The sequence below is a fragment of the Molossus molossus genome, unplaced genomic scaffold, assembly GCF_014108415.1.
Source record: "Molossus molossus isolate mMolMol1 unplaced genomic scaffold, mMolMol1.p scaffold_m16_p_1, whole genome shotgun sequence".
In the NCBI taxonomy this organism is placed as follows: domain Eukaryota; kingdom Metazoa; phylum Chordata; class Mammalia; order Chiroptera; family Molossidae; genus Molossus; species Molossus molossus.
The window spans coordinates 205,363,795-205,388,661 of NW_023425344.1; positions in this window are offsets into that span (position 1 = coordinate 205,363,795).

A 24,867-nucleotide genomic window follows, 5' to 3' on the forward strand; every position below is an offset into this window, starting at 1 on the left:
GCTTTCTTCTAACATGCTCTTAACCCCATCCAGTGAATTTTTCATTTTATATCTTGTATTTTTGCTTCTAAATATTCCATGTGGTTCTTTTTTGTTTTTTTTTTGTATTTCTATTTTTTATTATAATGTTCATATTTTCCTTTAAGTCCTTGAACATATGAAATATATTTGTAATAGCTGTTTTAAAGATCTTGCTTGCTAATTCTGTTATCTCTGTAATATCTGGTTCTGCTTCTACTGACTTGATTTTTTTCTCATTTTGGGTCACATTATCCTGTTTCTTGGCATGTCTAGTAATTTTCAATTACATTTTAATTTAATTGTGAATATTATGCAGTTGAGTATTTTTTTGTCTTTCTGTAAAGAATGTTGTCATTTGTATACCAGGAGGTTAAATTGCCAAAGGATTAACTTGCTTCTTTCAAGGCTTATTTAAACCTTTGTTAGGGCAGGTTAGAAGCTGAATGTCCTGGGTGATCAAAAAAAACTTTACTTACTGTGTCTGGTTGGAGCCTAAACATCTCCTCACCTGTATGAACACTGGAAACTTTCAACTTACAAATCCACAATTGTTCTTTGTATGAAGTCATAGACATTCAGCCTCCATGTGCATGGCTTATAATTCAGCAAACATTCAAGGGAAACTTCATACAATGTTTTGGATTTTGTTTTCTGTACAGCTTCTTTCTCTCTAGAACTCTATCCACATTTCTAGCCACTTCAACATCCCAGAAATTTGATCTCTGTCTCTTCAGCACAATGAGGCCACTGTGCTGCTTGCGATTTCCTCCCCACATCAAATCCAGAATGTACCCTAGACACAAGTCCATAGACATCATTGAGCTCATCTTATTTATTTCCCTACTTCATGGATCATACTCTTGTACTGCTTGTAAATCAATGTCTGAAAACAATTATTTAATATATTTGGATCAGTTTACTGGTTTATTATGGTGAGAAGGTAAGTCTGAACTCTGTTATCTATCTTGGTCAAATGTAGAAATCCTGTGTGCCAAATTTTAATTCAGAAAGTCTCAACTAGGTTGGGGAAAGCAGAGGTGGATTAATCAATTTGCAGATTAAACAGACATGTAAGATATGTATCTCTAACCTAACCAAGAGGAACCAGGGGTAGACTCACCAATAGAAGCCAGGGAGTTGAAGGCAGTAGGGCTGCATCATTGGGTATTGGCTGATTGGTGATACCGCCACTCCTATATGGGAAGAGACGCCAAACCTGAGCTGGTCCTCCCCTGGGCAGGGTCATTGAGAGAAGAGATCATGGAGGTAAACAGCCAAAGTTTCCCAAGCACTGTCTTTTCGACATTTTCAAAGGTAACATTTGACATGACAGTTGTTAAATAATAATAAAAACTTGTTAGGGTAAGCAGTATGAAATACTCAGTTTAAATATCTGTGCCCACTGTGATGGTAACTTTGTATCAACTTGACTAGGCTGTGGTGCCCAGGTGTTTGGTCCAAGACCAACCTAGGTGTTGCTGTGAAGGTGTTTTTCAGATGTGACTAACATTTAAATCAGTAGATGCAACTCTGACACCAATTCTGGTGTGTGTGTTTTCCAACACCACCCAGAAATTCTCCAGAACCAGTAGGGTGTGCTTTAATACAACTCAGTTCTGACGCTATCTACCTGGAGCATGCCCATGCCTTTCCCCTCCTCTGTCCCTACCCCAGCAGGTGTGTTACCTCCTGGGCCCATTTCTACTACCACTCATTTCTACCTCTGTGACTTCCTAAATAAAATTTCTATTATAGTTTGGAAATAAATAAATAAATAAATAAATAAATAAATAAATAAATAAATATCTGTGCCCAAAATATGAGAGCCTCGAGAAGGTAACCAAAGGGTGGAGACCTTATTGTGATTTTCTCACCACACCCTACACATTCTTGTGCAGAGCACCCCATCTTAGAACCTCATGTTCAATAGCTTTTTGTGACCATTGATACATCCAAACAAGACTTAGTCTGGCCCTAATCTCCTTGCTCCCTAAGCTTCCTAAGATAAACTCTATGTCCATGGCAGGCACAATTTCTCATGGTTCTCCATCACACAGGTGTCCTTTTCCCTGGGGAATCTGTCTGGTGGGTCCTCTGGATGGGAAGGTTTACCTCCATTTCTGCCAGTTTCACTCCATTGAGCAGACTTCTTCTATCTTGTCTTTATAGCCCAGCATCTCCATCTAATCAAGCCTTCTCCACTCACCTCACCACGCGTGTATGGGTGCACACACACACATACACACACACACACACACATGCATGCTGCTTCCCACAACTGCATTTATGTTTGATTGTTGCTCACCCATTCCTCCTATTACAGTGGAACTTCTTCTTTTTCTCATACATTTTTTATTATTATTATGCTGTATTCTTCAGACACATAATCATACCATTTGTAAATAACACAATTTGTTTCATCCTGTACAATTTTACTGTATTTTGCTTATACTATCTGCCTTATTGTGGAGGTGAAGATCTGCAATACAATGTTGAATAACCATGTAGAACATCACTGTCTCAAATGAAAATCTTTTATTTAAAAAAAATTTTTTTATTAATTTGTTTTTGTTACAGATGTTTCTCCTTTTGTCCCCCTAGACACTCTCCTCTCCATTCTGCCCCCACCCCCCTAGCATTATTGTCAATGTCCATTGGTTACACATACATGCATATAAGTTCTTTGGATTATCTCATGCATCGCCCCCGCACACCTCCTCTGTGGTCTGTCAGTCTGAACCGTACTCCTTTCTATGTCTCTGGGTCTATTTTGTTCATCAGCTTATTTTGTTCATTATATTCCACAAATAAGTGAGATCATGTGGTATTTGTCTTTCTCTCATTGGCTTATTTTGCTTAGCATAATGCTCTCCAGGTGCCTCCATGTCATCTCAAAGGATAAGCGATCTCTTTCTTACAGCTGCGTAGTATTCCATTGTGTATATGTATCACAGATTTTTTATCCACTTATCTGCTGATGGACACTTGGGCTGTTTCCAGATCTTAGCTATTGTAAATAGTGCTGCTATGAACATAGGGACACATATATTCTTTCTGATAGGTGTTTCAGATTTCTTAGGATATATTCCTATAAGTGGGATCACTGGGTCAAATGGCAGATCAATTTTTTATTTCTTGAGGAAACACCATAGTGTTTTCCATAGTGGCTGCACCAGTCTGCATTCCCATCAGCAGTGTACTAGAGTCCCCTTTTCTCCACACCCTCACCAGCACTTGTTGTTTGATGATTTGTTGATGGTAGCCATTCTGACAGGTATGAGGTGATACCTCATTTTTGTTTTAGTTTGCATCTCTCTGATGATCAGTGACATTGAGCGTTTCTTCATATGTCTCTTAGCCATTTGTATGTCCTTTTTGGAGAGATGTCTCTTTAGGTCCTCTACCCATTTTTTAATTGGGTTCTTTGTCTTTCTTTTGTTGAGTTGAATGAGCACTCTATATATTTGGGAAATTAACCCCTTATCTGATGTATCATTGGCAATGATGCTCTCCCATGCAGTGGGTTTCCTTTCCATTTTGATGGTGGTTTCTTTTGCTGTGCAGAAGCTTTTCAGTTTGATGTAGTCCCATGTGTTCATTTTTTCCTTTGCTTCTCTTGCCTTAGGAGTTGTATCAGTGAAAATTCTGCTGCATATAATGTCTGAAATTTTGTTGCTTACATTTTCTTCTAAGATTTTTATGGATTCAGGAGTCACATTTAAGTCTTTTATCCATTTTGAGTTTATTCTTGTGTATGGTGTAAGTTGGTGGTCTAGTTTAATTTTTTTTTGCATATAGCTGTTCAATTTTCCCAACACTATTTATTAAAGAGGCTGTCTTTATTTCATTGTATGCTCTTGCTACCTTTGTCAAATATTAATTGAGCATAATGGCTTGAGTCAATTTCCAGGTTCTCTGTTTTGTTCCATTGATCTATATGCCTGTTCTTGTGCTAGTACCAGGCTATTTTGATTACAATAGCTTTGTAGTATAATCTGATATCTAGTGTTGTGATCCCTCCCACTTTGTCCTTCTTTTTCAAGATTCTGTGTCTATTTAGGGTCTTTTTTGGTTCCATGTGAACTTTTGAAGTATTTGTTCTAGTTCTGTGAAATATGTCTTTGGTATTTTGGTGGGGATTGCATTGAATCTATAGATTGCTTTGGGTAGTATGGACATTTTAATGATGTTAATTCTTCTAATCCATGAACAAGGTATGTGCTTTCACTCTTTTGTATCTTCCTCTGTTTATTTTTTCAGTGTGCTATAGTTTTCTGCAAATAGGTCCTTTACTTCTTTGATTAAGTTTATTCCTAGGTATCTTAATTTTTTTTGCTGCATTGGTACATGGGATTCTTTTTAAGTTTCTCTTTCTGTGAGTTCATTATTGGTGTATAAGAATGCTGTCGACTTCTTGATGTTAATTTTGTATCCTGCTACCTTGCCAAATCCTGTATTAAATTAGTAGATTTTTGATGGGGTCTTTAGGGTTTTTTATGTACAATATCATGTCATCTGCAAATAATGATAGTTTCACTTCCTCCTTTCCAGTTTGGATCCCTCTTATTTTTCTTTCATGTCTATTTGTTATGGCTAAGACTTCCAGTACTATTTTAAATAAAAGTGGCAAATGTGGGCATCCCTTTGTGTGTTTTTGTTGTAATTGATTTCTAGTTTTATGCCATTGTGATCTGAGAAGATGCTTGGTATGATTTTAGTCTTCTTGAACTTGTAGAGACTCAGTTTGTGTCCTAACATGTGGTCTATCTTTGAGTATGATGTTGGCTGTAGGATTTTCATATATGGCCTTTATTATGTTGAGATATGATCCTTCTATTCCTACATTGCTGAGCATTTTTATAAGAAATAAATACTGAATTTTGTCAAGTGCTTTTTCAGCATCTATTGATATAATCATATGGTTTTTATCTTTCATTTTGTTTATGTGGTATATGAAATTTATTGATTTGCAAATATTGTACTAGCTTTGCATCCCTGGGATGAATCCCACTTGGTCATGGTGAATACTTTTTTTAATGTATTGCTGGATCTGATTTTCTAATATTTTGTTAAGGATTTTGGCATCTATGTTCATCAGGGATATTGGCCTGTAGTTTTCTTTCTTTGTAGTGTCTTTATCTGGTTTTAGAATTAGAATTATGCTGGCCTCATAAAACGACTTTGGAAGTCTTCCTTCTTGAATTTTTTAGAATAGTTTGAGGAGAATGGGTGTTAGTTCTTTGAATGTTCAGTAAAACTCCCCTGTGAAGCTGTCCAGGCCTGGGCTTTTGTTTGCTGGGAGAGTCTTGATTACATCTTCAATTTCCTTAGTTGCTATTGGTCTGTTCAAGTTTTTTGTCTCTTTCTGGTTCAGTTTTAGGAGACAATATGTTTCTAGAAATTTGTCCATTTTGCCTAGATTTTCCAATTTGTTGCTGTATAAGTGTTTATAGTATTTGTTAATGATCCTTTGTATTTCTGTGGTGTCAGTTGTTACTTCTCTTCTTTTGTTTCTGATTTTGTTTATTTGGGTTCTCTCTCTTTGTTTCTTGATGAGTCTAACTAAGGGTCCATAAATTTTGTTTATCTTTTCAAAGAACCAGCTTTTTGTTTCATTGATGTTTTAAATTGTATTTTTGGTCTCTATGTTGTTTATTTCAGCTCTGATCTTTACTATTTCTTTCCTTCTACTTGCTCTGGGGTTTTCTTTTGGTATGCTTTCTAGTTCTTTAAGTTGTGATGTTAGATAGTCAGTTAGAAGTTTTTCTTGTTTCTTGTAGTGCTATGAACTTCTCCCTCAGGACTGCTTTCGCTGTGTCCCATAGATTTTGTGTTGTTGTGTGTTCATTTTCATTGGTTTCCAGGAAGTTTTTAATTTCTTCCTTGATCTCCTTGGTAACCCATTCATTGTTTAATAACATGCTATTTAGCCTCCATATGTTTAAATGTCTTTGTGTGTTTTTGTTGTAATTGATTTCTAGTTTCATGCCATTGTGATCTGAGAAGATGCTTGGTATGATTTCAGTCTTCTTAAACTTGTAGGGACTCAGTTTGTGTCCTAACATGTGGTCTATCTTTGAGAATTTCTCATGTGCACTTGAGAAGAATATGAATTCTGCAGTTTTGGGGTGGAATTCTCTGTAGATATCTATTAAATCCATTTGATCTAGTGCATAATTTAGAGTCTCTATTTTCTTGTTATTTTTTTTTGTCTAGAGGATCTATCCAGTAATGTTAGTGGGGTGTTGAAGTCCCTTTCTATGATTGTATTGCTGTCGATTTCTACTTCAAAGTTCTCCAGAAGATTTTAAAAATGTTTTGGTGCTCCTATATTGGGTGCATATATGTTTACCAAGGTTATATCTTCCTGTTGTATAGATCTTTTCAATATTATGTAGTGGCCTTCTTTGTCTCTATTTATGGCTTTCATTTTGAAATCTCGTGTATCAGATATGAGTATTGGTACCCCAACTTTTTATTCCTTTTCATTTGCTTGGAAGATTTTTTCCATCCCTTCACTTTCTTTTCTTTTCTTTTTCTTTTTCTCCTTTGTTGATTTAGAGAGAGAGGAAGTAAGAGGAGGAGAGAGATAGAAACATGGATGAGAGAGAACATCAGCTGATTTCTCAACAGAAACACTACAGGGCAGAAGGGCCACCTTCTGCATGCCCCCACTGGGGATCGAACCCACAATCTGGGCATGTGCCCTGACCAGGAATCAAACCAGAGACTTCTTGGTACATGGGTCGACGCTCAACCACTGAGCCACACCGGCTGGACCATCCCTTCTCTTTCAACCTATGTGAGTCTTCTGTTGTGAGGTGGGTCCCTTATAAACAACATATATATGAGCCATGCTTTCTTATTCAATCAGCTAATCTGTGTCTTTTGATCAGAGCGTTCAATCCATTTACATTTAAGGTTATTATTGATATGTACTTATTTATTGCCATTTTTGTTTATTGTGGTTATATTTTTCTTCCTGTTTCTTCTACTAATTACAGCAGTCCTTTTAACATTTCTTGCAGTGCTGGTTTGGTGCTCATATATTCCCTTAGCCTTTTTTTGTCTGGGAAGCTCTTTATTTCACCTTCTATTTTAAATGATAGTCTTGCTGGATAGAGTAGTCCTGAATTCAGGTTTTTTTTGTTGTTTTTTTTTCATTACCTTTATTACTTCATGCCATTCCCTTCTGCCCTGTAGTGTTTCTGTTGAGAAATCAGCTGAGAGCCTTATGGAGGTTCCTTTGTAGGCAACATGTTGCTTTTCTCTTGCTGCCTTTAGGATTCTTTCTTCGTCTTTAATTTTTGTCATTTTAATTATTATGTGTCTTGGTGTGGGCCTATTTGGGTTCTTCTTACTTAGGGCTCTCTGTGCTTCTTCTTCTTTTTTTTTTTCCACATCTTTATTGTTGGATGTAAAACGTATTACAGATGTTCCACATTTTTCCCCCATTGATCCCCTCCTCCTCACTCCCGACCCCCTCCCACCTTTTCCCAAACTATTGTCCGTGTCCATTGGTTATGCATATAAGTTCTTTGGTTTATCTCTTCCCACCCCCCCAGCCCCTTTCCCCTTGAGGTTTGTCGGTCTAGCAATGAATTTGTGCTTCTTAATCCCTTCACCTTTTTCACCCATTCCCCCAACCCCCTTCCCTACTGGCAACCAACAAAATGTTCTCTCTATCTATGAGAATGTTCCTGTTCTTCCTGTTCATTTTGTTTGTAGATTCCATTGTTGATAGATATGTATTAATTGCCATTTTGTTTGTTCATACATTTTATCTTTTTCTGTAAAAAGACCCTTCATGCCCTGGCCAGTTTGGCTCAGCGGTTAGAGCGTCGGCCTGCGGTCCGGAGAGACCCGGGTTTGGTTCCCGCTAAGGGCACGTACTTCGGTTGCAGTTTGTCCCCGGCCCTGGTTGGTCGTGCGGGTGGCAGCCACTCGATGTGTCCCTTCACGTCGATGTTTCTCTCTCTCTCTCCCTTCCCCTCTCTCCCTCCCACTCTATCTGTACAAAAAATGGAAAAATATCCTCGGGTGAGGATTAAAAACAAAACAAACAAACAAATAAAAAGACCCTTCATCATTTCATATAATAACGGTTTGGTAGTGATGAACTCCTTTAACTTTTTCTTGTCTGGGAAAGGTTTTATATGTCCATCGATTCTAAATGACAGCTTTGCAGGATAGAGTAATTTTGGTTGTAGGTTCTTGGTTTTCATCACTCTGAATATTTCTTGCCACTCCCTTCTGGCCTGCAAAGTTTCTTTTGAGAAATCAGCTGACAGCCTAATGGGAACTCCCTTGTAGGTAACTAGCTGCCTTTCTCTCGCTGCTTTTAAGATTCTCTCTTTGTCTTTAACCTTTTGCATTTTGATGATGATGTGTCTTGGTGTGGGCCTCTTGGAGTTCATCTTGTTTGGGACTCTCTGTGCTTCCTGGACTTGTATGTCTGTTTCCTTCACCAAGTTAGGAAAGTTGTCTGCCATTACTGTTTCAAACAGGTTTTCGATTTCTTGTTCTCTCTCTTCTCCTTCCGGCACCCCCAAGATGCGAATGTTGGCACGCTTGAAGTTGTCCCAGAGGCTCCTTACACTATCCTCATTTTTTTGGATTCTTTTTTCTTTTTGCTGTTCTGATTGGGCGTTTTTTGCTTCCTTATATTCCAAATCGATGGTTTGCTCCTTGGATTTACGTACTCTATTATTGAAGCTATGTAAATTATTCTTTATTTCAGTTAAAGCCTCCTTTGTTTCTAACTGTGCAGCGATCATTTCTGACTGGTCCTTTTTTATGCTCTTGAGGCCCTCACTGAGTTCATTGAGAATCCTTATAAGCAGTATTTTGAACTCAGCATCTGTTAGGTTGCTTATCTCCATTTCGCTTAGTTCTTTTCTTGGGGTTTTGTTCTGTTCTTTCATTTGGGACCTGTTTCTTTGTATCCTCATTTTGGCTGCCTCCCTGTGTTTGTTTCTGTGTATTACTTAATGAGAGGTATGGGGCTCACTGAGACCCGATGCTGCTCGTTTGAAAGAATTTAGGAAAAACCTGAAGCAGGATCCAAGACAGGCCAATCCTATGGTTAAGCAAGTGGCAACAGCTTGGGTGGGCTTGAAAGTTGTGTGGGGCGGGGCGGGGCCTCAGGGAGTCAGCAGGGCGGGGCTACCAGTGTGAGCCAGGTTGCTGGAGTCCCAGATATGGCGACTGTCTGCCGCCCCAGGCAAGGGCTCACCAAAGGAACAAAGGCCTTTTACAGCACGTTTGTCCCCGAGGAAGCCCCCTCTCCAGCCCTCGCTCCAGTGCCAAACAGCTCAGTTTTTCCCTGTATGTCTCTGGTGCCCCTCAAGCTGCCTCCCCTCCGAGCTTAGAGGGAGAGAGTCCGATAAATCCGTGCGCCGGCCCTTTAGGGAGCTGCCTGTGGCTCCAGCCAGGTCAGCTTCCCTGAGCCTCAGTTTCCGCTGGTTTTTCCAGCCAGAAGTTATGGGACTTCTCTTCCTGGCACTAGAAACCTGAGCAGGGCACCTGGTGTGGGACGGGGACCCCTCAGTCCTCAGGAAGGACCTTCCCAGCCGCGGGAGCCTCCTGATTTTTATCGGCCACACTTGGGTGTGGGATTAGCCCGTCGCGCCGCCGCGCCGCCGCCCCACCCCTCGCGCCGCCGCCCCTCCTACCGGTCTGGATGTAGCTGCTTTTTTTTTTTTTTTTTTTTTTTAATTCCGTAGTTGTAGGACTTCCATTCAGCTTGATTTCAGGCGGTTTTGGATGATGGTTGTTCTGTAGTTTTGTTGTAACTTGGATGTGGTTGTGGGAGAACGCGATACCGCATTTACCTACGCCGCCATCTTGACCGGAAGTTCTCTGTGCTTCTTGAATTTGAATGCCTTCTTTCTTTACCAAGTTAGGGAAGTTTTCTGTCATTATTTCTTCAAATATATTCTCTAACCCGTGCTCATTTCCTTCTTCTTCTGGAACTCCTATGATGCAAATGTTGTTACATTTTCAGTTGTCCCACAGTTCTCTTGAGCTGTCTTCCTGTTTTTTAATAGTTTTTTCTTTTTGGTGTTCTGATTGGTTGATTTTTTCTACCCTGTCTTCTAATTCACTAATCTGGTCCTCAGCTTCCTCTACTCTGGTGGTTGTTCCTTCCAATGTGTTCTTTATTTCTACTATGTCATTCTTCATTTCCACTTGGTTGTTTTTCAGTGTTTTGATATCTTTACTCATGGTGCTGAGCTTTTTATTCATGCTGTTGAGCTTCCTCATTATCATCAGTCTGAACTCTACCTCTGATAACTTTTTTAATTGCATTTCATTTATCTCATCTTCAGTAGAGTTCTCTTGTTCTTTCATTTGGGATTTGTTTCTTTGTTTCACCATTTTGGCTATCTCAGTGGGTTTTGGAGCCTGCCAAATTTTCCCTGTGGGTGTTGGTGTTCCACTGTTTGTGGCTCCCTTTTTTAGGTTTGGATGAGTGTGGTAGGACCCACATTAAACACCACTGTCAAGTCTTACTTCCCTGGGTAGATTTACAAGCCCAGGAAAGGTTCAGATATCTTCTAGCTTTTTGCCTGGAGGATATTAATCTCAGTTACTTGATAATCAGGGTAAGAGGATTTCCAAATGGTGGGGCAGATGCTGGCTGTTAATGAACCTCAATTTACATTGCTTTGGCCCAGCTGGGTGGAGTTGAATTTCTGAGGGAGGGGCTGTTGCTTCTCCCCGGGGCTCTGGGAAGTGGCTCTTTGAGTAAGATGGCTACTGTCCTGTGAGGGAGTGATTCAGCACAAAACTCCCAATGCCCTCCCAGCTCTCCAAGCCCCCAACTTTCCACACAGTTCCAGTCCAGTTCGCCCTCCCTCTGCCAGAGCCCAAGGTGAGTGGCTGTAGCTAATTCAGTGCTCTATTCTGGCCCTCTGCACTGTGGAGCCAGCTTGGAATTTTAACCCCAAGGGAGCTGCTCACAGCTAAAACAGCTGCTGTCCATGGGCTCCCAGCTGGCCCTCTTGTGCCTCCACAGATCCTACCAGGTTTGATTCAGTGTCCTTTTTTCCTGTCCCTGGTTATATGTGTCCTCTTTAGCTGCTTTTCTGTTGCTTGTTCCTGACAATTTGTCTTTATTTTAGTTGTAATTTCAGTTTGGTCCTGGGAGATGGTCTGTATAGTGTCCATTCACTCCACCGCCATTTTGGAATCCCTGGAACTTCTTAAAAACAAATATTTTGCCTTATACATTTTTATAGTATTTTATCTCCAAACCAAGGAACATGATAGAAGCTTAACAAATGACTGCTGAATGATGTACTCACTTCCACCTTAGGAATTTGTCTGCCAAACAAACAGGAATGCTCATGTCAGCCAATCCAAGAGTCCTCTTCCCCTAGTCATTGCTGATTAAAAACGGCTGAATTACCTTTTGAAAACTCACTGATGGTTACATCCCCTATGCCAACACATCGGTTCTTTCTGCATGTGCCAGAACAATGAATCCTGTTGCATGGTTCTTAGTGATATGGGCATGCACTCAAGGCTTCACTCCAGTCACCTTGTTAAGATTTGCGCCTCCCCAAATCTCCTTGCCTCCCTGCTTTCTACTCACTCCTAAAAAGGATTGATTCTGTAGACGGCTCCTTTTATCATTTTCCTGTTGAAATTAAGTAGTTTTTTATCTCAAGGGTGGGATGGTCTTTTTCTTATGCTTTGCCCCAAAGCTACAGGCATCTCCCTGTCATCCTGGAGCAAACAATCAGGCTTATATTTTTGAATCTACCATTTTATAGTTATTTAATCTTAGATAAGTTACTTATGAGCTTGAGCATGTAAGAAAATGAGAGTATTGATAATAATTATCAGTGATGTTAATTATAATAATAATAATAATTCAATCACAGGGTTGCTGGGATGATTTAATAGGTAAAATGTGTCAGTAATGAGTATAATGCACACAGTAGGCACTTAATAAATGTTGCTCTAATTGTTATTATTGTTATTAACCTTTCATGCACTGCTGACACCACCTCTCTGCTCCTTCTGCCTCTAACAAATATATAAACATTTCTAGAGACTGTTAGGGATCATGTAACAGTTGGAGGTGCCTAGAGAGAGGAAGAGTGCTTGCCACTCGCATTGGAGAGGGTAGTGTTTTGTGAATCCTAATGTGAAAGCAGACTCAGTCAACTTCAATGCCAGCTTAGTGATATACTTAGCAAGCAGAGACCAGGAATGCCACTTGTAAGAATTATTTGGAATTCTGGAACTCAGGTTGTTTAAAAACACTGTAAGATTCTGGAAACTGGGTCTTTGAGAACTGTATGGGTTTATGGAACATGAGGGTCTAGAAATGCTGTGTGATTCTAGATCCAATGGCATGAGAAAACTTTGGATGATTCTGAAACATTAACCTGTAAGAAGGTTATGTGATTTGCAATATTGGCTTATAATAATATGCCATTTCATAACGTTGTGTGCTTCTGGAAATTTGACCTGCAATAAACTTACATGATCTTGGAAACTTGATTGATTAAAACATTATGTGATTCTGAAAAGTTGGCCTGAAAGAAATATGCTTGATTCTAGGATTCTGGCTATCAGAATATTATGTAATAACACTATGTTATTTCAGAAACTTGTTCTATAAAAATATTATGTGATTCTGGAATCCTAGTCTATAAGAAATTCAGGGTAATTCTAGAATTTTAATCTCCATGTACCTTGGCCTATAGAAATCTTACATGAATCTGAAAGCTTGTTCTGTAGAAATCTTACATAATTCTAGATGCTTGATCAAAAGAAGTTCATGTGTTTTGGGAAGGTTGGTTTACTGGACTCAGGGATTCTCACTCTTGGATTGTAAGATTTTATGTGAATTTAGATTTTTGGCCTGAAGGAATCTTATCTAATTCTAGAATCTTGGCCAAAGAGAATCTTAGTGATTCAGAATCCTGACATATGATAACACAACACTTCAGAACTTTGGCCTGTAAGAATGTGTTGTGACTATGTAACTGGCCTGTAACAATGTGGTGTGGTTGCAGGACATTAGTCCCTCGGTATGTCAAACATTACTGCTTGTCTTTTCACATCTGTTCTTCTTTGGTTATAGACCACCTGATTTTTAGCTGAGCACATGGCCATCTGAAATAACTAAATCCTTATCCTCTCTTGCATCTAGTTCTGTCCTTGTGACTAAACTCTGGCCAATGACATGTGAACAGAAGTGGCACACACATGCTTTAGTAATGTTCATATATGGGGGGACTATGCTCTTCTTCACCCATCTTTGTTCTGTGGCTGGAATGTGGACCTGGCTCCAGTGCCTACCTTGAGCCATAAAATGACCTTGTCAGAGAAGCCATGAATTATGGAGTATTGAGATGAAAGGGCCCTGAGCTCCTGATACTGGAGGTCCCATCCCAACAATATATGATATGAGAGAGAATTCAACTGCCTCATTTAAACAAACTGAATCCATTATTTTAATCCAAAGAGCAGTAGGTGATTCTGAAGATGCGGTGCCTGTCATTTGGCATCATGGCCTGTAAATCTTCTGTGATTCAAAAACATTGGTATGCTGGATTATCTGTTGCCAACTATGCATCCTTGTTGTCCTCTTGAAAAGGAGAAGCCAAGAACTACATTTCCCAGAATTCCTTTCAGCTGAACTAATCCGTTCTGGATTAGAGTTTGCCTGTGAGGGGCACTCATGTGAGATTTAGAAGGTAAAAAAGGAGAGGCCAATCATCTCCAGAGACAGTAATTGGCAACAGCATTAGCAGACTTAGCAAACTGTTGCCCATGGGCCAAACTGGACCACTGCTTTTTTTTGTAAATAAAGTTTTATTGGAGCACAGCTATGTTTACATATTGTCTATGGCTGTTTTTATACTATAACAGCAGAGTTGCTACTGGGGCCATATGTGACCTGTAAAGTCCCTAGTGCTTACTATCTGGCCCTGTACAAAAAAAGGCTTCCAGTTCCCACTATAGAATACATAATTGGGGTTCAGTAACTTCAATGTATAAGTATTATTGAGTATCAGAAGTCTGGTATAAGGGGAGACAAGAAGCTTGTGCATAGAGTAGGTATTATTTAGGGGAAATAATAAAGTACACCCAGGTAGCAGAGTCTCAGACTTACTTATAGTACCTTCAGATATTCAAATAGATATATAATTTTATTTTTCTTCCTTAATAATCAGCCTGATCGTTTCCAAGTTACTATCCATTGGGTAACAGAGGCAAGAAACATTACAATTACCTGAATAATTTTAATTGCATAAAATAATTCAGTGTTTTAAAAGCAATGCTTGGTTTTACTAGGTAAAAATGTATGGGGTATGGCTGTTGAGGGAGAGACGGGTCCTTGGATTCACTGTCCTCTGGAATTGCTGACGTCAGCCGCAGAGGGGATGATCCTGACTGCTCCCTGGGCTGGTGACTGAGGAGGCCCTCGGTGTGGCTCTGGCACCCACTCCTAGAGTCTGTGGTTACTATAACTCAGGGACCATCCTCTCGTTTCCTCTGCATGGTCGGAGCCCCTATCACCCAAGCCGATTTGGCCCCACTTTGTTCCTTGCTGTCTGTTATTTTAATTGAAGCCTAGGCTTCAAGTTTACTCTAAATGAATAGGTCTTTACCTAGAGAAAGGACATTCACAAGTTTATGAATTAAGAAAAAAAAAAAGGAAGCTTTATTGTCACCTCCCAACCTCCCTACACTGGTGGGAGAGAAGAGAGGACTCTTGCTGTAGGCAGGGCTCTGTGTCCCTGGAGAGGGGATGAGGCACCACCGCAGCGGCCGGCAGCTTCTCCAGGTCTCCCCCTGTCTCATCGGAGAAGGAGAGACGGCTTGTGGTCTTCGTTTCTACTAGCTGAGCTGGCTAAAGTCCGGAGGCGTTGATGGTTTGGAAAACCATTCATTCTTTTCATCGATTATGTCACAGAATGGCAATCACACTCTAATGTTCTGGTTTTTGTGCCTAAATTTAAACATTTGCATTATGTATGAATTCTATTAGGCTCTTTAACATCCATGGGCTTCTATAACATAGGCGATGGTTCAAGGACCAAAAAGAAAGTTTAGTCACAGTATAACAGAACTGGGAACTACAGAAGCCCACGCTGCAGGAGCCTGCCAAGGGAGCCCACTGAACCAGAGAGGAAAAACCCTTCCTGCTGCAGTGTCTCTCTAACGCCCTCTGCTGACAAAGCTTACCATTGTGTCAGTTGGCAAAGAAAAGATATATTTAAAGGGCCTGGCTCTATTTTTCAGAGCTGGCAGTGAAGGACTAATAATCAATAAACTGATAACTGGTACCTATGGGCTATATCTATCTATAATTACCTTACTAGAAAAACTGAGAAATCTTTGAAATCTTTATTAATTAATTTTAAAATAACAATAAACTTCCTGGCCTGTGTGGCTCTGTGGATTGAGCGTCATCCCATGGACTGAGAGGTCCCACTTCGCTTCCCAGTCAGGGCACATGCCTGGTTTGTGGGCTTGATCGCCAGTAGAGGGCGTGCAGGAGGCAGCTGATCGATGTATCTCTCTCACATTGACGTTTCTATCTCTCTCCCTTCCTTTCTCTAAAAAATCAATAAAAAACATATTTCAAAAAATAACAACAGACCCATTAGGTATTAACAATGCATTTTTATGAAAATAATTATTTTCCAAAACAAATCAAGGAAGTGAAAAGAGTAGCATTGTTTTAGATTTCTGGAAATCTTTTTGATATTTAACTTAAGGACTGCTGGATTCTCCTATCTGCTTCTGCAATCAGTCATGATATGTTGTTTTGGTGCAGCTATAGGAAGAAACTCTGCTTCTCAACACACACACACACACACACACACACACACACACACAATGGTAACTATGTAAGGTGATGATATGTTAATTAGATTGATTGTGGTGATCTTTTTACAATAAATATATATCAAAATGTGCAGTATACCTTAAATATATACAATTTTCATAAGTCAGTGATATCTCAGTAAAGCTGGGTTTTTTGTTGTTGTTTTGTTTTTTTATCCTCACCTAAGGACATTCTTCAATTTTTGTTCAGATAGAGTGGGAGGGAAAGAGAGGAAGAGAGAGACAGAGAAACAGTGACGTGAAAGGGACACATCAAGTGGCTGCCTCCTGCACGACCCAACCAGGGCTAGGGACGAATTGCAATTGAGGTATAGGCCCTTGACCGAAATCGAACCCACGACTCATTGGTCTGCGGGCTGACACTCTAATCGCTGAGCCAAACCGGCCAGGGCAGTAAAGCTGTTTTTAAAAGTGTTTTTTTTTTTTTTAAAGCAAACATGGCTTCACACAACTATGTAGTTAGAAAAGAGAGGAGTATTTTGGCAACCACTCGATGTGTCCCTTCACGTCGATGTTTCTCTCTCTCTCTCTCCCTCTCACTCTATCTGAACAAAATATCGAAAAATGTCCTCGGATGAGGATAAAAAAAAATAAATAGTTTTTAAAGGTGATCGTGACTATTATTCTTGGACAGTGCACCAAAGCTCAATGAGTGGTAGTTTCTTAAAGGTTAGCTGCAATGAGGAATCAGAAATCATAACAATGAACTCTTCTTACTCTGTTACATCAAAATCCACTTGTCATCCTTGTACTTTAAATGACTCTTTTGCCTATGCATGATCCTAGACTACCATTCATTGATCATTTGGAAAATATTGATTCATTGAGCTTCTAAATGTTGATACATTTCATTATACAACATAAAAAATATCTTTAATATCACAAACAATCATAATGTATTGAAAAACTGTCAACCTCACGGTGGCAAATACAAGTTTTCCAAAATTCTAAATTGCACTTGAAAACTTGAATTTTATAATTGGCAACAATTATTGTCAGTTATTTTTCCTTGAAGTGGTAAACTCATTCCATTCATTTGCAAAATCGTGTCTGTCAAATGCTCAAATCTGAATAACCATACTTTGTCTTTGAAGTAAGAATAATATTCCATGAAAAAGGGGCCTCGTTTAGCTCACAGCTCAGTCGGTCACACAGGTCCTTGCCGTCCAGACAACCCTCGTACTTCTGTGTACTGCAGAACTGCATTCTGTACCCACCCTGGCCACACAGAACCAGAAAGTTAGAAAGACATGCACTCTGAAATTTTGCTGCCTACATTTTCTTCTAGGATGTTTAGGGTTTCACAACTTACATTTAAGTCTTTTATCCATTTTGAATGTATTCTTATGTATGGTATAACTTGATGGTCTAGCTTCATTTTTTTTTGCATGTAGCTGTCCAATTTTCCCAACATCAGTTATTAAAGAAACTGTCTTTACTCCACTGTATGCTCTTGCCTTCTTTGTCAAATATTAATTGAGCATAATGGCTTGGATCGATTTCGGGGTTGTCTGTTCTGTTCCATTGATCTATATGCCCATTCTTGTGCCAATACCAGGCTGTTTTGATTACAGTGGCTTTGTAGTATAACCTGATATCCGGTATTGTGATCCCTCCTACTTTGTTCTTTTTTCTCAAAGATTGCTGTGGCTATCCAGGGTCTTTTTTGGTTCCATATAAATTTTTGAAATATTTTTTCTAGATCTGTGAAATATGCCATTAGTATTTTGATAGGGATTGTAATGAATCTATAGACTGCATCTTCTGTAGCAGAATTTTCACTGATACATGGCCTAGGGCAAGAGAAACAAAGGGAAAAAATAAACAAATGGGACTACATCAAACTAAAAATAAACCAGCATCAAAATGAAGAGGGAACCTACTGTTTGAGAGAACATATTTACCAGTGATACATCTGATAAGGGGTTACTTTCCAAAATATATAAAGTACTCATACAACTCAACAAAAAAAAGACAATCAATCCAAAATGGGCAGAGGACCTGAATAGACACTTCTCCAAAGAGGACATACAAATGGCCAAGAGACATATGGAAAAATGCTCAACATCACTAATCATCAGAGAGATGCAAATTTAAATGACAATGAGGTACCACCTCACATAGATCAGAATAGCTAACATCAATAAATTAACAAACAACAAATGCTGGCAAGGATGTGGAGAAAAGGGGACTCTAGTAGTACACTGCTGGTGGGAATGTAAACTGGTATAGTCACTGTGGAAAAGAGTATGGAATTTCCTCAAAAAAATTAAAAATTGAACTGCCATTTGACCCAGTGATCCCACTCCTAGGAATATATTCGAAGAATCCTGAAACACCAAACAGAAAGAATATATGTACCCCTATGTTCATAGCAGTGCTATTTATGATTGCTGAGATCTGGAAACAGCCCAAGTGTCCATCAGTAGATGAGAGGATAAAAAATCTGTGGTACATATACACAATGGAATACTATGCAGCTCTAAGAAAGAAGGATCTCTTATCCTTTGAAATGACATGGAAGGACCTGGAGAGTATTATACTGAGCAAAATAAGCCAGTCAGAGAAAGACAAATATCACTGTATATCACCTATATGTAGAATCTAATGAACAAAATAAACTCATGAATAAAATAGAACCAGAGGCATGGAAACATGGAACAGACTGAAGAACCTCAGAGGGAAGGGAGAGGGGAGGCAGGAAGAGATTAATCAAGGAACTTGCATGCATTAGCCGAGGACAGACAATAGGGTGGTGAAGGCCTGGGGTGGGAGGGGAGCCAAAAGGAGGGGGGCAAAGGGGGAAAAACGAGAGGACATCTATAATACTCTCAACTATAAAGATTTAATTTTAAAAAAAGACATGCACTCAAGGTTCAATATTTTTGCTGCGTCATCAAAGGCATTCTTAAGCCAAACCAGCTTTTCTTTCTGCAGGTGCGTGGGGGTGAGAAACACGATCAAGGACCCCTGGCACCACTGCCTCACTCACCCTAGAGCACCCGCCCTAGAGCACCTTTGCTTTTGCACCATCAGTGCAAATTTCATAATGGAAAAAAGGAAAAATAATGTCTTAGTATTATTATGAAAATTGTCTTCATTTTGCAGATCCCAAACATCTCAGGAACCTCCAAGGTTCTGTGGCCAACACTTTGAAAAGTGTAGATCTATTTATGCCAGGCCGGTGTGGCTCAGTGGCTGAGTGTCGACCCAGCACCAAGAGGTCTCTAGTTCGATTCCCGGTCAGGGCACATGCCCAGATTGTGGGTCCGATCCCCGGGGGGGGGGGGGCATGCAGGAGGTAGCCAGTCGATGTTCTCTCTCATCAATGTTTCTATCTCCTTTCCTCTCTCTCTAAAATCAATAAAGAAAAAAATATTTTTTTAAAAATAAAGAAGTGTAGATCTATTTAAATGTTTTATCAAAAAAATATGTTTATGTGATTTCAGGGCCCTAATTTTCATTTGAATTAAGAGTCTTGTTGGGGCCAAGTAGTACTGTTTTGTTTTTAAGTGAGACTAGGAGGAGGCACAGCACATTGATGATGATGAGTTCACACCGAGGCCTGTCAAACACGTGAACAAGATTACACGGTAGTTGGATAGAGGAAAAAGTGATGGGAGAGTTGGACCATTACACAAGATAATAATAGGCTGACCCCAAAGGAGTCTATATCATTGCAGTCAGTACCCATAATCACAGTGCCAGTGGTGATTTAGTTTCATCAAAATAATATCATTTAGAGCTAATTATCCCCCACTACTGAAGCAAGACCCTTCTGAGTGCTTTGCCCAGTGCCCTGTGAATTATGACCTAGTTCGGTTTGCCTGGCGAGCAAGCATTATTCTGGAATATCCCAGTGTGAGCTTCTGCTACTCTTCCCTCCAACCCTTTCGGGGGCTCTTCCCGGAGCCTGTAGCCCCCTCCTGCATGTGCCCTCAGCATGTGCTGAGGACTGGAGGGAGACCCTCCGTGGATCTCTGAGTTCTTTGTCTGTGTGGCTCTCTCCTCTCCAGTACTGTGCCCTGTGAATTCAACTGCCCTGGCGTCCCCAGATTCAGTTCTGTCTTCTCAACTCAGAGAGCCTGCTGGGATCTGCCCGGGGTTCCTCCCCTCTGCACTGTGGCCTGGAAACTCTCTGGAGGCTGCAGAATGGGGCATCATAGGCCTCATCTTATTTGTTTGTCGTGTTTTAAGGATCACTGTTCTCTGTTGCCTGAGGTCAAGTGTACTAAAAACCACTGCTTCATATTTTTAGTTGTTTCAGGTGGCCAGTCAATACAGTTTCTTACTTCTTCTTGGCTGGAAGACGCTAAGGGGTCCAGATGTCACCCCACTGTGGACCTTGAATGAGGCTGACCCATCCTTGACCACATCATTTCTGAGATCCTCACTCTTTTTGCATTGCCACGCCAAAGGTAGCCCACACTAAGCACATCACACTTTCAACCTCCTGTCTTCAGCACCTGTGCCTGGAGTGCGTGCCAGGCAACAGTTTCGCTGAATGCTTCCCCTCTGCACGGCTCGCCGTCCTCCCAGCCTCCATCAGTCTCCTCGCTGCCTGCCCGCGAACCTCGAAGACAAGGCCACATCTTTCGGTTGTTCGTTTCCACAGCATCCCACTTCCTAAAACAAGCTTCTCTGTCCGTCAGAATAGGGTAGGCTAAGCTATGCTAACAACCCCCCAATGAACAACAGTGGATGTCTGGCTCATGCATGTCCAGTGTGGACCAGAAGGAAGGGCCCTCACTCCATGGCAGTCACTCAGCAACCGAGCCATCCGAGGTTCCGTCTCCACACCTGCTTTCGTAGGAAGAGGATATGGCCAAAATTGTACACTGGCTCTTAAGGCTTCCCAAAGGGTCATGGGTCACTTCCGCTCACATTTCGTAGGTGGGGAAAGTCATATGGCTTTGCTTAACTTCCAAAGAGTGCAGAGATGTTCAGTCTTACCGTGTGCTAAGAAGCAGAAAAATGGGGGGATTTTCAACCAGCCCCAAAGCCTACCTGGTAATCAATGGTCAGTATGTGATCTGTTGAGTAATGCTCCACATTGGCATATTTAACAAAGAAAAAAATGCCTTGTTCCAGACTTCTCCTGGATTGTCAGAGTTTATTGTCAAATAAAGGAAACTTTTAACTACAAGGCAACGCAAATCCAGAGCATCGGGCGGACTGGAGGAGAGAGCTCAGGGAGGCTTCCAGCAGGGGGCAGCACTGGGAGCCCAGAGGGCCCACAATCCCAGTGACCCTGGGCTTGGGTCCCACGGAGGCTTTCTCCAACAATGGCTCTGCCACTGCCAGGTGACCTTAACGAGTCATGTCCCCTCTGTAGCCCCCAGCTTTCTCCCCTCTAGAAGGACAATGTGAGTGGAAATTTCCAGAACAGTGGCTGGCTTGTTCCCATCCCCTGGCTGGGAAATGTCTCTCCTGGACCAGAGCCTGGGGCTGATTCAGTCACTATCAGCATCATTCTCAGGCCTGCGCCAGGTCAACAAGTTGTTTATCTTGGTGTCTGAGCCCATTCCTGACTTTGCAGACTCACAGAGACTAAAAGCATCTGAGGGGCTGATGCATCCCCACCCCCACTGTCTCCCCTCCTTCCTCTATCACCCCAGGGGCTTTGGGGAATGACTAAAATTCAACTCTACGGCCAGCAAAGCCAATTTCCCAGGGGCAGAGTTAACAGTTCCCATAGATACCCTCACATATGCTCCCAAGGACCCTTCCCTTGTAAGGACTCTTGAATTTATTCCTCCTTCCCAGCCCCCTGCCTGTCTCTGAGCTCAGGGCTTCCATTTCTCCCCCCAAGAAACTGTAGAAATCTTCTGCCTGCTTCCTGCCCTGGTCTCTCCCTCCACCCTCCTAATCCATCTGCTCATGGAAACCAGTCCAGTCTTCCCAGCGGCACCTCGCTATCTCCTGCCCAGCAGCCTCCAAGGGCTGCCCAGGAAGCGGGGGGGGGGGGGAGCCCCACCACACCCTGGATCCTGTCCTTCACCTGTCCCCACCCTCTTGTCAGAACAGTCTTCTGGGGAGTCCCACGCTTTCCTCCTGCAATAGTCTCCCCAGCCCTTCTCTGATTGTCGGAAGGGCATCTCAGACCCCACCCTGGCGCCCAACCGCCCACTCAGACAGCCAGCAGCGTTTGAGAGCAGGGCTCCAGCACCCAGCTGTGGCATTGATGCCCTCACTCTACCCCTCCTGCGCGAGTGGCTGTCTCTCGGGCTCAGTTTCCCCAACTGTAAAAGGGAGATAATGATGGTACCTTCCTCAGAAGGGTACTGGGAGGAATAATTGAGACAATATGTAACAAATGCTATGTGTGTGTGCGTGTCACTAGTGACCTGTGGAACTCGTCATTTAATCCATGTGTTGACCCATCCACCTGACACGCATATACTGAGCCCGTCATTTCTGCCAGGCTCTGAACTAGAGGTGCCTAGGGCTCAGGCTGTGCCTGCAAGGAGCCCTCCTTTAACTAGGGGAGAACCAGATAAACAAAGTCTGGACACTGTGTGACACCCCTGTGCAGAACTGTGGCTGTGCAGTGGGAGCTGAGAACAGGTGATCCTTCTGCCTGGGGGTGAACACCTGAGTTGGGCTCCCAAGGTGGACAAGGGGGAGGGTGCCACACCCCAACTTGACCCTAAACTCTTAGGAGGATGGGGCCCACTTCACAGACTCCTCTGTGCTCCCTCTAGTGCCAGGCCCGGGCATTGCACCCCACAGAGGTGGAGCCGGGTTCCTGCAGGTGAGGATGCGGCGAGTTTAAGTAACCTACTACTTTGGTGCCTCATTTTCTGCATCTGTAAAGTGATGGAACTAATTGTTCCTTCTTCATGGGGTTGTGAGGATTGAAGGAGCTGTGATAAACATAAGTTATGATGCCTGGCGCTGATATGGAGTAGTCCGTTAACGAAGAAGGTACAGATAAGTAAAAACTCTGCCTCTGAGCCTTTGTGGTTTCTTCTCCAACTCCTCAACCTGAGTGTTTGCTTCACTTATTTTCACTCTTTTCCATCAATGGATATGGAAAGGGATTTGCTGCTGTAAACGCTAGGTCTCAGGTTTATCTAACTCCGCAGTTTGTGGCCTTCCTGCAGCCCTGGAAACATTGGGTGGTCCATTCAATCCTTTGAATGAATCACACATGAGGTGGTAAATTCAGTCCTTCGAATGAATTGAGAATTGAGTTGCATCTCCTGTGTGGGTGTGGCTTCTCTTCACATTTTAAAGTTCTCGAGTTAAATAGTGGGGTTTCCCTGTTGGCCTTTCCCACCACCTGGAGGCTCCCTGAGGGGAAGTGGGGTGGTAATAGGGGGGTAGGGGACAGAGCAGAGGCCCTGGTGGCATCTGAAGGAGCCAAAGAAGCTTCCCCTTCCTTAGGTTCTGGTGGAAACATTTCTTTCTCTGGAGAGAAAGAGCCCATCGTCCCATTCACTGGGGATAAAGAGCCAGGGTAAATGAGGCCTGTCTGGGAGGCCGGGGCACCCCAAGGGAGGGATGGGAGCTGAGGTCACCTCCTGGGCTCAGACCCAGATATCCAAGGTCCCCAACCCCAAGGCTGTGGTAAGGAAAGTGGCACACAGCTGTGCCAGGGCCCAGAAAGCCTGCCACGGCCAGCGGCTACCCAGAGAGTTGGCATTTCCTCCAAAAGGTCTCATCCCCCCTCATGGGGTCTCCTAACCCCCAGACCTCTTCCACTCTGCTCTCCCTCTTTCGCCAACTCATGTCACTCATTTTCCAGGGCAAAGGGCCAACAGTGAGCTTGCTCTTCTGTTCGTCACCCTCTGTTCTTCAGGCGGAAAATGGACTCAAGGCTCTTTTCTGAATATAGAATTGCTCTCCTGTTGATTGCCCATTATGTCCCCGTCCCCTTCACCCTCACGTTTCCTGCTGGGAGGGTGACCAGACAAGGAGTTGTCCTGGTCATCCTGCAAATGAGGACACCCAGCTCAGAGACACTGAGGGACTGCCGCACGACCTCCCAGGACCGGGTTTACGATTGGCCGTCCCACTGCAGTTCTTTCTGTTTCTTCACCTTCCACAGATTTGGGGTGTGGAATCGTTTCTGTAAATTGGGTCCTGATTCAGATACCCTAAGGGCTTCCAAGGTTTCCAGGGACCTGCAAGGAGTCCAGTATAAGTGGGAGCAATCGGCCACCTCCAGCTCGGGTCCTCTGGCTGCTCTGTGTTGGTTTCACACGCTGGGTTTTGGTCATTCTAAAGCCTGAGGCGTCTGGATGGGCCACCAGGAGCTGCTGCTGGCCTCCTGCCTGGCCTGCCTCCACTGCCCAGTGCAGGGCGGTTCCTTCTTTCCCTGGTGCTGACAGTTATTGGATGAATGAATGTGACAGAAAGAAGGAAAGGAGGGAGGAGAGAGGGAGGGAGGGAGAGAGAGGGAGGGAAGAAGAGGGAGGGAGGGAGGGAGGGAGGGAGAGAGAGAGAGGGAGGGAGGGAGGGCGAACCAAATGTGCTTTGTTATACTCTTGATCCTGCTTTGTTCCTGCTCTTCTCTGGTCTGATGCCAACCTTTCCTCCGCTGACCTTAGCTTTGACCTTAGCTGGTGTTTATTCCCATCCATTTCATTACCTGGTCCTTTAGGTCAGGACAAAAAAAAAAAGAAAGTAAAACCACCACAAATATTAGCTAATATTTTAGGCAAGCACTCAGAATATTTTCTCCCTCTCTTGTTGGATGACATCTTATCTATCTGATGGACTTGAAAAAATAAAACAACATAACCAGCCTCATTCCAGAAAAGACTCAAATCAGTTTATAAGTGTAAATATAATACAAATGAAGTAAATTATAAAACAAACATTCAAAAATCACAGCAAAGGAGAAGTGATGGTAAAAAAAAAAAAAAAAGTAAAAATAAAGAATGAGATAAATGCAAACTGGGAAGTCCAGTATAATTGCTAGAAATAGGGCAAATATCTGCCCCCGAGCTTCCTAACAGC